The following is a 16,603-nucleotide window of genomic DNA, read 5'->3' as shown; positions in this document are numbered from 1 at the left end:
TAACAAATTTGAAAATTCTATTCATCAAAGCCTGAAAAGTAGCCAGGGCATTTGAAAGTTCAAATGGCATTACTAGCCAATGATAGTGACCCTGGTGGGTTCTAAATGCAGTTTTGTGCTTATCTTCTGGATTCAATAACACTTGATGGTAGCCATATCTTAGATCAAGTTTTGAAAAAAATTTAGGACAATGTAGTTCATCAAGTAACTCATCTATTGTTGGTATAGGGTAGGCATCTTTAATAGTAATGGCATTTAAGGCTATGGAATCAATAGAGAATCTCAAAGTACCATATTTCTTTTTAACCAAGATCATAGGAGAAGAATAAGGGCTATTACTGGGCTCAATGATTCCATCAATCAGCATTTGATTCACCATCTTTTCTATTTATGTTTCCTAAATGTGTGGATATCTATATGGTTTGACTTTGATTGGGCCTGAATTTTGTTGCAAATGTATTCTGTGATAACATAGTCTGGATGACGGCAGTGCTTTGGGGATCTCAAACACTCTCTGATATTTACTCAACAACTGTCTCAAATTATCTGGCATCTCATCTATAAATTTAATTACTGTCTCTACCTTGTCAGCATCAGTGCCTTTAATTCTCACTTCTTTTAAATTGTCTGCTATTGTTTCTACTATCAATTGGTAACATTCAAAGATAGATTTGACTGAACTGAGCCTATTTAACTAATGAACTGAAGTCAGTTGTGGAATATTTTCTTTTTCACCATTCAAAATAGCAAATTGTCCTTCACAAAAAAAAACTGTAAAGTCAAGGACCTTTAATCCATGATATGGGCCTCCAATGTAGACAACCAAACAGCTCCCATGATCACCTCAGCATCCACTATAGGCAGTAGATATGCAGGAAATGTCAAATTACAATCTTGAACTTTAAGTTGCAAAGGATCTATTTTTCCCTCCACCTGTAAGGAATTTCCATCTCCCACTAACACTTTAAAAGGCATTGTAGGTTGAATTTCCAGTTGAAGATATTTTTCAACTCTTGGCTATATAAAATTGTCGTTACTTTCCCCATCTAATAACACTGTCATTGGTTTTCCTTTAATAAATCCAGTGAACCTCATTATAGCTGAAGCAGATGCACTGTTCATAGCATTCAGAGATAATTTTGGACTGGCTTCATCATCCTGAATTGGTACTTCAGTTTGTAATTCCACTTCATACTTAACTGTTTCTTTTTCTTTGTCATCAAGAGGCTCTTCATCCCATTACAATAGTAACAGTCTCCTATTTTGACACCCATGTGAGGGAGAAAATATCTCATCGCAGTTGAAAAACAAATCGTTTAGCTTTTCTTGATTGCAATTCATTAAAACTGATCCTCTTAGGTGGTTGTAATGAATTGTAGCTGTTTGTTGTCTTCACCTGAGTATTCTATGCTGAATTGGGACCATGAAGAGCTTTTGGTTGAAAATTTCCCACCCTAGGAACATGAGTGTGACTATGAATGTCAAGAATGAAATTCACCCTCTTGGTCATAGTGGTAGTCCTTGTTGCTGGCATGTATTTGTCCTTATATAATTTTGCCATCTTTGCAGCCTTGGAGACTAAGTCAGGCTTCAATGGAATCACATCTCTCTAAATGTTTATTTTTAATCCGCTTAAAAAACATGCTAACATGATTCTTGGAGTGAGTCCTTCTACTCGATTGGCTACAGCTGTGAAATTTTCATAGTAATTTGCTACAGAATCATCTTGATTAAGTAGAAATAATGCATATTCAGGAGCTTCAAATAAAGACAGCCCATATGCATTAACTAGTGCTGCCCATGAAGTCATCCTTCCTTCCTTTTACAATGTTTGAAACCAAGGTACTACCAGCCAATCAAAATGAATTAATGCTAACTCCAATCTATAAACATCAATGACCCCTTAATATCTGAAAGACCTCTCAGCTTGAAAAATCCATTGTGCAACATTTTCACCCTCAAATCTCGGCAATTCAAACCTAATCAATTGATTAAAAAAAGGCTGAGAGCTTCTCTAATCCCCATCATCTCTGCATCCCATAGGATCAATTGATGTTGAATCAATAATTCCCATGGTCCTTGAATTTTGCTGGTTCTCAATATAAGAAGAGATGTTGACTAAAGATTGCTCGAGTTGCTTAACTTGCTCCTCTCTTTGATCCATTACTACTAATAGTCTTTCTTCCCTTTGATCCATCAGAATCATCATGGTATTAATTTTTGTAGCCAAGTCTTTCATCCTAGTATGTTCAGCCATACTTCAATCTCAATGAAAGCACCAAAAATAATGTGAATTATCAATCCATAGAGCTCCAATTTGAGAGAACAATCAATTCTAATAAAATCTCAACTTCAATCAAAGACTTTACTAATTAAGCAACCAAATTAACAGTAAATCTCATAATAGCTTCTAGTGGTTCAGATCAACCAAACATTGCATCAATCCTCAACAATAAAAAAGAATGCATTAATAGACAAAATTGAACTCACAAAATAATAGATCTAAGAGTACTGAATGAAAACTATACTAGATAGTTGGGAAAGTCTTCCCTCCTGCTGAGGTCGTAGAAGAAGATCTCTGGAAAGATTACCCAGGCCCAAGATTCCTCTCTATTCTTCATTGCCTTCTCTTTTCCTCCACTCCCTGCTTTATATGTGATCGGTCTATAGCAAAACTAACTCCCTCTCCTCTACCAATCAAAACATTTCATTAATCCACGTGGTCGGGTGTACGATAACCCGCGAGCCTGCAACTTCTCTTCCGAATCCTTTCACTTTTTCATCCCCCAAATAAGAGATCAACTGCTTCACATGTGCCTCCACTGATTTTAAACATTGTTGAGTCATCCAACATCCTCCCTTACACGTGATAAACCACCACTTGATTAAGCCTTGGCGCCAAATGCTTCCCCGCCATTTCTCCTTTCATTACAAACTCCACCAGTGAGAGTTCCTCGGTATAAGGGTCAAGCTCACTAAGGAGATGATGTGGCACGCTGCATCGATCAGCAATAGGCATCTTATTCATGGTGATGTCAAGCCCTCATAAACCTTGATCTTATCAGAGTTAACAACCACACCAGAGAATATAGAAGTGATGTCAATGTCAATGGCGAGCTTGGACTTCCCGGTATTGGTAGTGCCCATGATAACCAGCACATCCTCATTCCTTCTTACTTCGAGCACAGTAGCGATGATAATGGTTATCCATGGATATGGAGATTGTGGTAGCCTCCTCTTTTGGGGATGGAGGATGGAGTCTTGTCGTGTTGTAGTAAATTCTCATATAGCCAAATGAATAATCATGACTTGCAGAGGATCCCACCACCATTATAGAGCTTGCTCCAATGACTACCAACAATGGTGGCTCTCTTTGTCTCCCCACATTCTCTATTGTTCTCCTGGAACCCAAATAAGCCTCTCTTCTACTTCTCCATTCCCAAGAGTGATTTCCAATTTAGGGTTTAGGTCGTAGGATTTAGGGTTTAGGGTTTAGTATTTATTATTTTGGGTTAAATTTTTAGATTTTTAGGGTATAGATTTTGTAGTTTTTTGGTTTAAGATTTTAGATATAGTTTTATAAATTTTTTTTTAAAATTTTAAGAATTTAAGGATTTTTAAGGTTTAAATTTGAAGTTTATATAAAAAAAATAATGACATGGATGAGGATGTGGATGACAAGTTGGCATCCACATCATTTGGGAAACCTATTTGGTAAATATATCGTTTATAATATATTTTAGGTTGAAATCTCCATCCTTTTACTTTTTAGAAAGTAATCTTTTAGTCCCTCTACAATTTTATGTGCCTTTATGGTCCTTTTACATTTTAAAATGTGCCTTATTGGTCCAAGAGAAAAACGGCCATCCAGTTTGCTGTCTAAAACTACTAATGTGGCCTACATGTGGCATTATTTTATACCAATATAAAGATAAACATCTGACGTGGCTTTTTTATAATAGATTAAATTGTGTAAAAATTAAAAATAAATAAAAAATAATAGTATACTAAATCTATCAGATCCTCATCCTCACTTTGGATCTGAAACCCAAACACACCCCGTTCTCAATATTTCACCATCTATCCCCAATATATCCCCATCCCCAAGCCATGTCCACTTTCATCTCCAACAACCCCCCTCCCCCTAGGTCTCCCACCTTCCCCTCCCCTCTGATGTCATCAACTGAAAAGGTTTGTTTAGTAGAATACCCTATTTAGTCCCTCTGATATAGTCAATTTGCCCATTTGGTCCCTATAATATGATTTGTCCCTAGGAGATCCCTGTATTTTAATTTTTGAGAAATGTAAGTCCTCATAAGAACCTCCTAGGGACAAATTATATTAAATAAAGGGACTTATATTTCTCAAAAATTAAAATACAGGGGCCTCCTAGGGACAAATTATATTAGAAGGACCAAAGAGCATATTGACTATATTAGAGGGACTAAATATGGTACCCTACCAATTTTTTGTCCTTCAAATCGTTCCTTTTTTTTACTAAATTTGATTTTTCTTTTGATGTTGTTGTTCTCGATTTGATATGAAATAAATGTTAATTTTGGAAATCTTTGATCCGATCTGGGGTAAATTTTAAGTTTTGCTTGCGTTTTTCAGTGGACCAGGGCTTTGTAGGACGCCATCAGAGATTGTAGATCAGAGGCGATTGACCTCTTTCTCATTGTCATCCCCACAATCATCATTCCTTTATGAAGAAGCTCATTCCCCGCCCATGTATATTTTCTTCTTCTTTTAGTTACTCTATTTCTCAAGTTCTCAGGAACTACCGCGTTTCGTTATTAGAATTCACTTGCATTACTTAGCTATTTTTACTGCTATGTTTTAATCAGTATGGAGGCTTTAAATACCTGTGTTTTTTGCCATTATTTCTCTGTTTCTTCATTTAGGTGTAAATTGTCATCTAAAAACATGAGCCCACTGTGTAGTTAGTATTAAATTAAAATGGTACTTATAGTTAAGACATCTTTTGAAATGCATACCTATCAGTACAGCAAGATTTCTTAAGTTTAACCACCCTATGGTTTGCTGATCTGTTGATTGTGTAGCATTCACCTCTTTTCTTATTTCTATTTCATGCAAATATGTCATTTTATTTTTATTTGGAAAACTACATTTTACCCTTTTTTATATGAGGCACAAATGGGATGCCATTTGTTAGTGCAAATGCACTTTAATTGGCATGATTTGACACCAAGAGAAGGTGGTGTGGCAACCTTTATGACATGGCAAGGCATGGTGACATGGCAAGGTGATAAGTGCTTATGTATAAGTAATACAGAGTATACTTTTCTTACATTAAGCATCACTTTTATCAGATTTTATGGCTCATTTGTGTGTATTTGTGTTCTTTTGTGCATTTAGGGTTTCGGAGACAAATTTGGAAGAAATGTGGCAAAAGTAAATCACGGACGTGATTGTTGATGAAAGTTCTTGGATCGAACATAGCTGAAGACACAAGTTGTGCTCAAAGACATGTGGGTGTGTGCCAACCTCCATTGTGCTCAAGTGAATACACAAAGTGAAGGGGCATAGAGGCAGTTACACTCACATGTTCCGACTTGTGCAATATTATCAAGAGCTTCGTCAATGTGGGTTCATTGAAGACAAGGCGTGATCTACCGCATGGATGTGTGCCCATTCATGTGGCCTCGATAAAAAGAGTGGATTCGGGAGGATTCCGGCGGGGAGTACTATAGCAAAACATTGTGGCAAAATCACTGAAGCAGCTACTGTTCATAGCGCACAGAAAATGAAGATCTGGAAATCCACACGGCCGTGTGAAAATTCCACACACTCGTGTGGATGCCCGATTCTAGCCCTATAAATACCACTTTGAGAGTTTTATTTGGGGATCCTCTTCCTATCTTTTGCCCATATTCTGGGGAGAGCGCGGCTAGGGTTTGGAGAGGCTTTTGCTTGGTTAGAGGAGCGGTCCTGCGGTATTCGACGTTGAGTTCCATTGGAGGAGAACTATTGGGGGAGCTTTTGTCAGCGTCGATTCGGCGAGGTGTGCTCTAGGTTTGACAAGGGAACCTTTGGAGAAGATGAGCCGGCTCCGCAAGACCATCGATACGGACTAAAAGGGGGTTTTTTCTATGGATTGCATGCATTTACTTTTGATTTCATTGTTGATTGTGTATTGCTCCATGGAGAGCTAAATCCCTAGTGGGTACTTGGACTTGTAAACCCTATGATGATTTTGTTTCATTGACTTTTATTAAGCTTCTTTAATTGATGTTTTAATTGAGTTTCAACCTTGAATGCTTGTTGAATTAATTTTTCCTTAGAGTGACACTAGAGTTGAGAACCTATCTTAGTAATCTTTGTGGATGAGTGACACTCCATTAGAATTAGACAAAGCAAGGTTGAAGAGGGTCGAGAGGGTGAGTCGAGAGGTAGCGAAACGTCCCCTTTCTCTTCCGATGTGATTTATCCTACCTCCACGTTCCAAGAGTTCTTTGCGGTCATGATAGAGTGAAGTGTTAAGAGACAAACTCCACTGGGCTTAGTTGCGCGAGCAACAGAGTGAAGTGTTGAAGTAATCCTTAGTGTTGGGGCTTAATCGTGACTAGGGGCCTCTTGCTTGGACCAAAAGGTTAGATCTATATTAGGGAATAGGGTTTATCACTTGGAATCCCTAGAGCTTCAAGCAACCCCACACAGTGTGAGGCGTCAAGAGTATCCCTTTCTACCGAGGAATAGTATAAGGGTTAGTCACGATTGACCTTAGGTTTGGGACCGTGTGTTTCTGGATTTCCACGACACATTAAACTTCAATTAGGAGGCATAGTGATTAGTCTTGCACTTGAAACAATAGTCCTAGGGTGAGCAATGTCCGGGTACCCTATCTTCATATCGATTACCTCTCCTTATTCCTATTGCTCTCTTGTCTCTTTTTTTTTTTTTATTTGTATTGATATTGTTCACTCACATCACTAATTGCTTTCTGACAACTATCCCCTATTGATACGACTACCAACTCACCAGGGTACTTTATTACTTCGACAACTCGTGCACTTGCGATACACACACACAAAGGGTGTGTTACAAGGAATCTTGGATTGGAGACAAATATCTTGAAGATCTTCATGAAGCTATTTTTGGTATGATACAACTTAAAGACAAGATCATATCAAGACCATATTTAGAGAGATTTGATTGGAGACTAAATATGGATGGAGCTTAATTGAAGAAATACCTATCAATGGTATGATTTAAGGCTATTGAAGGTATGATTTGAAGAACCTTAATAGGTATGATTGAAGACTATTAAAGGTATGATTAAAGACATGTCTATTGTTGGTATGGCTAGCATGATTGATTGAAGACCTTTCTTGGGAAGATTTGAAGACCAAACTTAGGTGAATTGAAGATCAAGTTTGGTAAGTTTTATGAAGACGCATAAAGGAGTGCGCCCCTTACGAGGGAACTACGTGAGGAACTGAGGAGATAGGCTAGTTGCTAACAATCTGGATCGGGAGATCTGGCTGCATCGACTCAGACTAAGCATGGCCGGGAGGTTGATGGGTCTTGAGGTCACTTCACAACATAACCAGAACTTAGTCAAATCAGCAGTCAGGGTCATATTGCAAGTTGTGTTACAATAGGAGTTACAACAGCTAATTTTGGAAGGTTCTAAAGTTAGTAGCTGTGAAGATTCTAAAAGAGGTATGGGCTATATTTGGGACATTGAGGCATCTATATAAGCTATCTTGCTCTGAGATTATAGTGTGCAACCGGAGCTAGAGAGTGTGTGCACTAGACAATCTAGAGAGGGTAGTGATATTTATTTGCGAGTGTGAGTGACAAAGTATTTGTACTCATATATTTTCACCTCTTTTAGTAGATTGTTTATCTCCGGACTTGGCCCCCCAGACGTAGGCGACTGGACGCCGAACTGAGTTATCAATTTCATGGGTCTCTTTTTTGTTTAGTTTGTGTGAGTTTTCTATGAGTGTTTGAGTGTTCTCTAAACCACAAACCACACTGGCGGAACTAACACCATTAATGTCAAAAAGCCAGGCAATTTCTTCATCACTAATGGAGAGACTTACTCCTATAGGGGAAGATACTAAGGAATCATTGGAACCTCCGCAAGCCCTTGTTTTCAAAGAACAAAAATCTAGGCTTAATCTTAAGCACCATATTGTTAGAGCAGAGAGGGCTCCAAATCTATCCATCACTTCATGGAGAGCACCTGATCAGAATTTCCTCTTTCAATCTAACCGACCTGTTGAACCTAAACCACTGTATATGGAAGGGAATAAAGTTTATATGAACAGGGTACATCATGTGCATGTTCTGTTCTTATGTTCACTATCGGCTATGTTTAATGAAAAAATTCAAGTGTTTGCTCTCTCATTTCTATGGGGTCGCACGGTTGATGACGTCGGAGGTGGAAGGTGAGAGAACAGAAGGGTTGTCGGAGATGAAGATGGGCAGGGCTCGGGATGAAGTGGGGATAGATGGTGAGATGTTGAGAAAGGGGTGTGTTTTGGTTTCGGATCCAAAGTAAGGATGAGGATCTGTTAGATTAGTTTGCTATTATTTTTTTATTTTTTTAATCTTTACACAGTTTAATCTATTATAAAAAGCCATGTCATTTGTCATTTGCTTATCTTTATATTGGTATAAAATAATGCCACATATAGGCCACATCAGCAGTTTTAGACAGCAAACTAAACGATCGTTTTCTCTTGGACCATTAAGGCACATTTTTAAAAGTAAAGACCATAAAGACACAGAAAATTGTAGAGTGACTAAAAGATTACTTTTCAAAAAGTAATCGGATTGTACAGAGATTTAAACCTATATTTTAACACAAAATTTACAAGTAGTATTTGCCTTAACTAAGTACTGATGATTTTCTTTTAGGTGTGTTTCAGTGTTTTGGTTTGTATAGAAGTTCTTCTAAACCATGAAATTATATATGTTAAGGGTGTGTAAAAGCATAATTAAATCTTACTTTTTTCTTATAGGTGGATAAAATACAAATCTGATAAAATTGATACTGAGTAATATGTTAACACTCTTGAAACCTAAAAATGATAATCAACTAAGTAAAGAAGAAGAGGAAATGTTTAGGTTGCCATATATAAATATATATATATATATACACACACATATGAACAAAGGGAAATAATGTGTTTTTTAAAAGGTATTTTAGTTAAAATAATTAAAATTGAGAAATTTTCTCATTGCACACTGTGAATCATGGTGAGGAAAAACTCAAAATGAGAAAAACTAAAACAAAATGTTATGTTTCTATATAAGGACACAAAGGTAATAATATGATTCTATAAAAAAATATTATAATCAAAATAATTTAACTTAGGTAGGTTTCCCCTTACAAGACAGGCAAGACGTGAATTTACTGGTTTTTAAAAGAATATTTAAATTTATTTTTTTACTTTAATAAAAAAAATACAAGCATTGATTTTTTTTTTTTTTAAGAAAAAAGTCCACAAATGATAAAACAAAAGATAAATGTGTACAAAGATAAATCAACCAATTCTAGTAGCTTGATTGATCTCCTAAGGATAACCCCGTAACTCAAAATACTACTCTCCTCTGCCAACCAACTCTAAAAGGGAAAGCGAGATAATCCTTACACAAAATTCCTTTTTAGACATCTTAATCGCAACACAGGTGGTTATCAATGGGCTAGCCCACGGTTTCTATATTGATGTTTATTTTATAAAACAAACTATTCATCCGAAAAAACAAAAAAAAAAAACAAAAGAACTAAAACTCAAATAGGCCCTAAATCACTTGTTCAAGAAGCATAAGCATTTAAACTTGCATATTTAAAAAAATAAATAAATAAATTCTAGAAGTTCATGGAACGGGCCCTATAGCTGGGAGGTTGGAGCTCTTGGGCTGGTAGAAGTTTATCATAGGGTACAAAGTTTCATACAGATGTGGGTTGGGCTCAGGCTGATGAGGCTGTATAGCTGATCCGGGGAATGAAACCCACTGAGCGCCAGGGAACCCATGTTCATCCATCGTGACTTGCTGCATTCCCACGTCACAAATGGAGACAAAAAAGTAAATAAATAAATTGTCAACTCCCAACGCAGAGACATTTTAAATCTCTCGCGTGCAAGAGCTTGCCACCGTGGTGAGAGAGGGGGTGGGAGGAGAGCTTGCCACCACTGTGATTTGTGAGGTTGAGAGAGAGAGAGAGAGAGAGAGAGAGAGAAATGGAGGAGCAGGGAAATGTCCATGTCGCCAGAGTGAAGCTGGGAAGCCAGGGACTAGAGGTTTACCATCATCCTCATCTTCATTCCATTCAGGTGTTAATGGTTGTCTGGTCATCATCATTCCTATTTGTTCATCTTCAGGTCTCCAGGTTGGGCTATGGCTGTCTTGGTCTCACCGGGCTCTACAACCCTCCAGTCCCAGAGGAACATGGTATATCCATCATCACCCAAGCATTTCTCAAAGGCATCACCTTCTTTGACACTGCCGACGTTTATGGTTCTCATGCCAATGAGATCCTCATTGGAAAGGTCTCTCCTTTTGTTTGTTTTTTTACCAAAGATAGATTTCATCTTTTATATAAATGCAAACTAGCCACTGATTATTTTTTGATGTTTTACTAGGCATTGAAGCAGTTGCCAAGAGAGAAAATTCAATTGGCTTCTAAATTTGGGATTGAGAATTTTGATGGGAGCTCTGTGATGATCAATGGGAGACCAGAGTATGTGAGGGCTTGTTGTGAGGCCAGCCTCAAGCGCCTTGATGTGGCTTACATTGATCTTTATTATCAGCACCGTGTTGACAAGTCTGTTCCAATTGAGGATACTGTGAGAACTTGTTTCATATATCTTGTATTTTGCTCATAATTTTAGTTCATATTGTTTATATGAGTATGATTAATATATTTTGGTAGGTGGGTGAGATGAAGAAATTGGTTGAAGAGGGGGAGGTGAAGTACATTGGTTTGTCAGAGGCCAGCCCGATATCATCAGGCGGGCTCATGCAGTGCATCCCATCTCTGTTGTGCAAATAAAATGGCCTTTGTGTTCTCGTGATATTGAACAAGAGATTGTGCCACTTTGCAGGTTTATTTCCCATAGCTTAATTTCTGGATTATGAATCATGCTGCAAATTTTTCTGAATTCTTACTGTAACTGCAGCCTTGCCTTGCTAATTTGGTTTGGCCGAAATTGGTATGACACTTGTGCTTCAGAAGATTATATATATGATCCCTTCACACATTTTTGTTAACAAATTGCATGAAATGATATTTCATGATGTTCAAGTTGCCTATGGTACAGGCTAGATCAGTGAGGAGTTCGGCTATGTTTAAGTAGTTTCCATATGTGGGATCAATATCTTTTTATTTCCCTTCTTGTGGATGTTTCATAGTTGTGATTAGTTGGTTCAACTGCATACAGTGAAATAAAGCAGCATGAGTGATATTTTGTATGCTAAGAAATTCATATTTCTTAAACTTAAGTTGTAGACGGTAGCAATTTTTTTTATTTTCATGAAAAATGAGAATTCTATTTGATGCATTTTGATTTATTCTTAATGGCACTTGTTGTACATTTTAACCAGAATAGTTTAGATTATGTTGCTATGCCAAAGTATTTACCCTCTTCAGTTTAGACAAAGGTTTTGATTTGGGAAAAAAAAGAAAGAAAATATGAAATGAATGACATACTAAATCTAAATCAAAAGTATTTGATTTATTGATGCACAATTAGGAAAAACCAATAAACAATCAAATGAAACTTGTATGACGTAGATTGGTGGAAATTGCTTTTTGGAAATATGATACAATATCTCTGTAAACATTAATCTTGTGTTGGAATGAGAAAGTATTTCTTTACTTAAAAAAAAGAAACAATAAAGGAAGTAGAGAATGGATGCTTTCAATTTTCAGCAAGATAAACAATAATAGCTAGTTTCAGAGGTAAATCTTTTTATGGTCGTCTTCAAGACTTACACTTGATGCCATCTGGTTTTGACATCAACTTAAAACTAAAAGTATATTTATTTAATTTTTCCATATGCAGCAGAGTAATTTACATTATGAATAATGTTGCAAACTCGCTTCTTCCACTTCTGTACATTAATGATTAATCCAACATGCGGCAATGAAATGCATTTACAATTCTTTTTACTTGCAGGGAACTTGGGATTGGTATAGTTACATACAACCCTATTGGTGGTGAGATTTTTGCTGGGGAAGCAGTTGTCAAGAATTTGCCTCCCGAAAGTATTTTGGTATGTAATTTGTTGGGTTTTCTTTTCCTTGCACGATACTTATGCTGTAAGAGTATTGCAATTAGAATTCTTTTTTCTCAAGTTCTTCTGGCGGAAGATTTTTCTTTTCTTTTTTTTCTCATATTAGTTCTATCAATGATCTTCTTCATGTTTGGCATCCAAAGTTCTCTGGCGACAATTTAGAGAAGAACAAGATTCTGTATGCCTGTTTAACAAAGCTGTCTGAAAAGCATCATTGTACCCCTGACCAGTTAGCATTAGCTTGGCTTCTCGATCGAGGCAGTGATGTTATTCCTATCCCTGGTAATCTGAAATATTATCCTTTGTCATATAATATAAACAAATTATATATGTTGTTGCATAAGTTTTACATAATTTCTCCTTAACCAGTACCACATAATTTGTATGTGCCATCATAGAGAGCTTTCTTACATAATATCCAAAGAGTTGTGCTATCAAGAAATTTTTAATTGATGTACCAATTTGATTATGCATGAAAATTTGGGGGCAAGCCATCAAATTTAAAAAAGAAATTAAATTGGAGGTAATTAAGAACACGCTACTTATAATATCAATTAAAAAGTTACATGATAAATATGGAAAATTATTAGTTTACCCTGTGAGGCCATTAATTTGGTTCATATTTTGTAGAATCCATGCTAGTCCTCAGACTATTTGATTTTGCTCTTTTAGTCCTCCTACTTCAATTTAAGCTCTTTCAATCCCTCTACTCCTTTTAATAAGTGCAATCAAATCCCCCTAAGACCTGTTTTAATCATAAAAATAATTAATGTCTACCACAATTCATCCATAATAATCATCAGTAATATACACAGATTTAGGAAATAATACAAATTCTTTATTTTTATATAATTCATAGAATATATGAGCGATAAAAATTAGTAATTGGTATGTTCAAAAAATATATATGCTGGACTTGATCACGACTCATTCGAAAAAGTAGAGGAATTAAAAGGGCTTTAAAATTAGTGAGAGAGGACTAAAAGGGCAAGGTGAAAAGAGTATAGGGACTAATATGGGTATTCTACCTAGAATTTTATAACTGAGAATGTGATGCTCAAATGATGTTGATAGAAATATGTGCAAATGTTGTTTAGTTAACAAGAACATAACGTGGCCAAAATGTAAGTTAACAAGAACATAATGTGCCCAGAATGTAATATTGCCATGTTTGGCTAGTTGAGAATTTTATATTATCAACTACTCACTCCGGTCCTTTGTACTTGTCCATTTTAACTGATTCACACTTATTAAGAAAATCGGTTAAATTAGTTATTGTCTTAAATTTACAAAAAAAATTATCAACTTTTCAAAATTCCCCCATTTAAAATTCTTAAAGATTTCATTAATTTCTTATTATAATTTAGTTATATCTTTTATTCTCTCTCAACATAGTGTTTTAGTTTTCCAAAAAACTATAAAAAATGTAGTAGCATATTAAAAATATAGGCTAAAGTTGGAAAAAACTATTTAATACTTTATAAATTTTTTAATGTGAAAGAACCAAAGAAAACTTCTACAGTGGGATAAGTAAATAGGTAGGGTACATCATTTTGCTAAAATATCCTTATCAAATAGGTGTCAAATATATGAATGTTCATGATAATATTTTGATGTAAATGTCAAAATTGTTTAATAATAAATATTTGTTATTATTAAAAAATAAACGTTTACTTTTAAAATATATATTTTTTATTAATACTAATTAAATCAAACTTAGTTTTTTTAAACAAGCATAAATTTTTCTCCAACTTAATATTTGAAAAAGAATAAAAATGTAGTTTTTATAAATTTATTACACATAATTCACTATTTCATATATGCCTATAATCTTTTTATTTCAAAAGGTATAAAAGTAATTTTATCATATTCCTTATCTATACTTTTTCAATTCCTAATAATTTTTCCTTTAAACCAAAAAATAATTTTCATCACCATTCCTATCACCTTATTTACATTCCCATTAAGTTCACGATAATGTTTTTACATTACCGTATGTTACATGGTAATATGAAAAGATAACCATGTTTGGATTAATGGCGGTGGTAATATTTATGGTAATCTGTGATTACCAATCTTGGAATATTACCAAGGATCTTGGTAATCACATTATCACCAAAACAAGTGACTATGTTCGATTACCAAGTGGTTGGTAATATGAAATTTTTTTTGGACAAATAAGCCTTTTGTTTAAAAAAATTTAAAAGATTGCATACTTGTTGGATGAAAAAAAATAATTTTGGATGATGTTATTTTGAGAATATCTTCGACTTTGAAAAAGTAATTTTTCTTGTATTATAATTGTTTTTTTCATGTAAAAATTTTATTTATCTTTACTTTCAATTTGCTCAAAAATTTCGATATAAAGGTATTTTGGGAAAAATGTGCAAAAATTAATTTTTGATGTTATAATTTCATTATTTTCTTCCCAAATTATATTTTATTTTAAATTTAAATTTACTCAAAATTGTAGATGTAAGGATATTTTGGAAACTTTGGAACATTACTAAATTAATTACTATGTAATATGAATTCCCAACCAAACATGGTTAAATTACCACAATATTCCTGGGCATATAGCATTCCCAATTTTATTACCATTGTAACTCATTAGTCATTATGTGGGCTCCAAATCAAACGACACCTAAAATACAGGTTAAATTCAGGCGATATTTATAACTTTAAATTGTAAAAGATCACAAAAAAATTGTCTAAATTATGTAAGGGTAATGTTATGCTCAAAATTTGGACAGTTATATGTGATTAGCCCCAGCTAAACTTGTTAAGAAATGGGAAAAAATTTATCACAATGTATCATGTATGTGTGAGTCTGTTATATTATTTTGGTTAAATAATATATTGTTTTCTTTTTGTTGTATTGGTTCAAAATTTCTTTAGGTGCTACGAAAATTGAGAACTTGGTCAACAACATTGGATCATTAAAAGTAAAGCTTACGGATGAAGACTTGAAGGAAATTTCCGATGCTTTATCTGCAGAAGGGTTTGCTGGTGAGAGATTAACTGGGCCGTTCACATCAAATATCTGGCAAGATGCGAACACACTAACAAAATATGGTAAAACATCTTTGTTGGCGTATATAGCAAATATTTACTCTGTACAGGTTGTTCTGTATCTTTCTATAATTAGATTGTATAGAGGTAGAGTGAAAGAAATCAGCCTTATTTAAGTGAAAATCAGCCTTTACTTAATATTCATCTATTTGGTCAATGAAATCAGGATAGAAAAAAAATAGTTATCATGGTATTAGAGCTCTATTTTTTAGAGTTTTAGAATTTCTGGTTGTTCTTGGTGTTATTGGAGTTGCTGGCCACTGCAAATTTCCAGTTTCATCTGTGTTTTTTTTTCCCTAGAACTTGAGCATTTTAGTTATGAAGGTGTAGATTTGAAAAGGGGAATAGATTACTTATTTGTGTACCATATATACTATATGTTTACACGCCAAAATAAAAAGAAAATTTCATGAATTTTTTTTTCCTAATTTCTAATAAGATTCTTATTCTTTTGTTACAAAAAATTTCTTATCATATCCACAATTAGTTACTGTTTGTGGCGACCTGATCCTAATCTCTTATCCCTAGGAGTTCTTCCTCATGCAGAGGCAAGTTCCTACCCAGGTGGGAGATCCATCATACCCATGCGAATAAACCATGACAACGACTTTTCAATCAGTTCCACCGGTATCATACCACGGTATGTATCTTGGTTAACTTTGTTTTTAGTCAAATTTGGTTGCTTATTTTTTTATTGGTATTAATTGTGACTTGCTTCTGTGTTGAAAATAACTGTTATAATAAGGGAAGCTTTAATTACTATATATTCATCAATTTACTCAATGAAATCATAATAGAGCGGGGAGAGTCATTCAATCAAAGCTAAAATTATCATAGTATCAGTGCTCTGGTTTTTAGAGTTTTGGTATTCCTTTTTATTCTTGTTGTATTGACGTTGCAAGCCACTGCAGATTGCAAGTTTTATCTGTGTGTGTATTTTTTATAATTTTATAATTTATTTTTAGAGGGGGCAGATCTAGATCGGGTGAAGTATGGCAACACATGTCGCGGGTAACCCCATGCGAGACGCTTGGATCGGTTTCGAAAGTTCCCGTGTCGCTTTTATGTGTTTAGCTAAGACTTCTGCTCAAAATTACGTCAGGATACTTTCGCAGTTAGTTCGACATAGAAAGTTCGACGTACTCGGTGTTTACTACATGTAGTTAGATCTGTGAAGCTATCATATTTGAGCTTATTAAAATTACTACGTTACTCTTTATCAAACAAAGAAATTACTATGTAGCTTTATAATCTG

The 16,603-nt window shown here is 35.0% G+C and overlaps 1 pseudogene; it reads left to right on the top strand.

Annotated features, from left to right (window-relative positions):
• Positions 1-10,130: 10,130 nt before the first annotated feature.
• LOC120277901 lies at positions 10,131-12,583 on the top strand (annotated as a pseudogene).
• Positions 12,584-16,603: the final 4,020 nt, after the last annotated feature.

This window comes from Dioscorea cayenensis, chromosome 15, assembly GCF_009730915.1.
Source record: "Dioscorea cayenensis subsp. rotundata cultivar TDr96_F1 chromosome 15, TDr96_F1_v2_PseudoChromosome.rev07_lg8_w22 25.fasta, whole genome shotgun sequence".
In the NCBI taxonomy this organism is placed as follows: Eukaryota; Viridiplantae; Streptophyta; class Magnoliopsida; order Dioscoreales; family Dioscoreaceae; genus Dioscorea; species Dioscorea cayenensis.
Note: the sequence above shows the minus strand (reverse complement) of the source record. Positions and strands in the feature narration are given on the sequence as shown.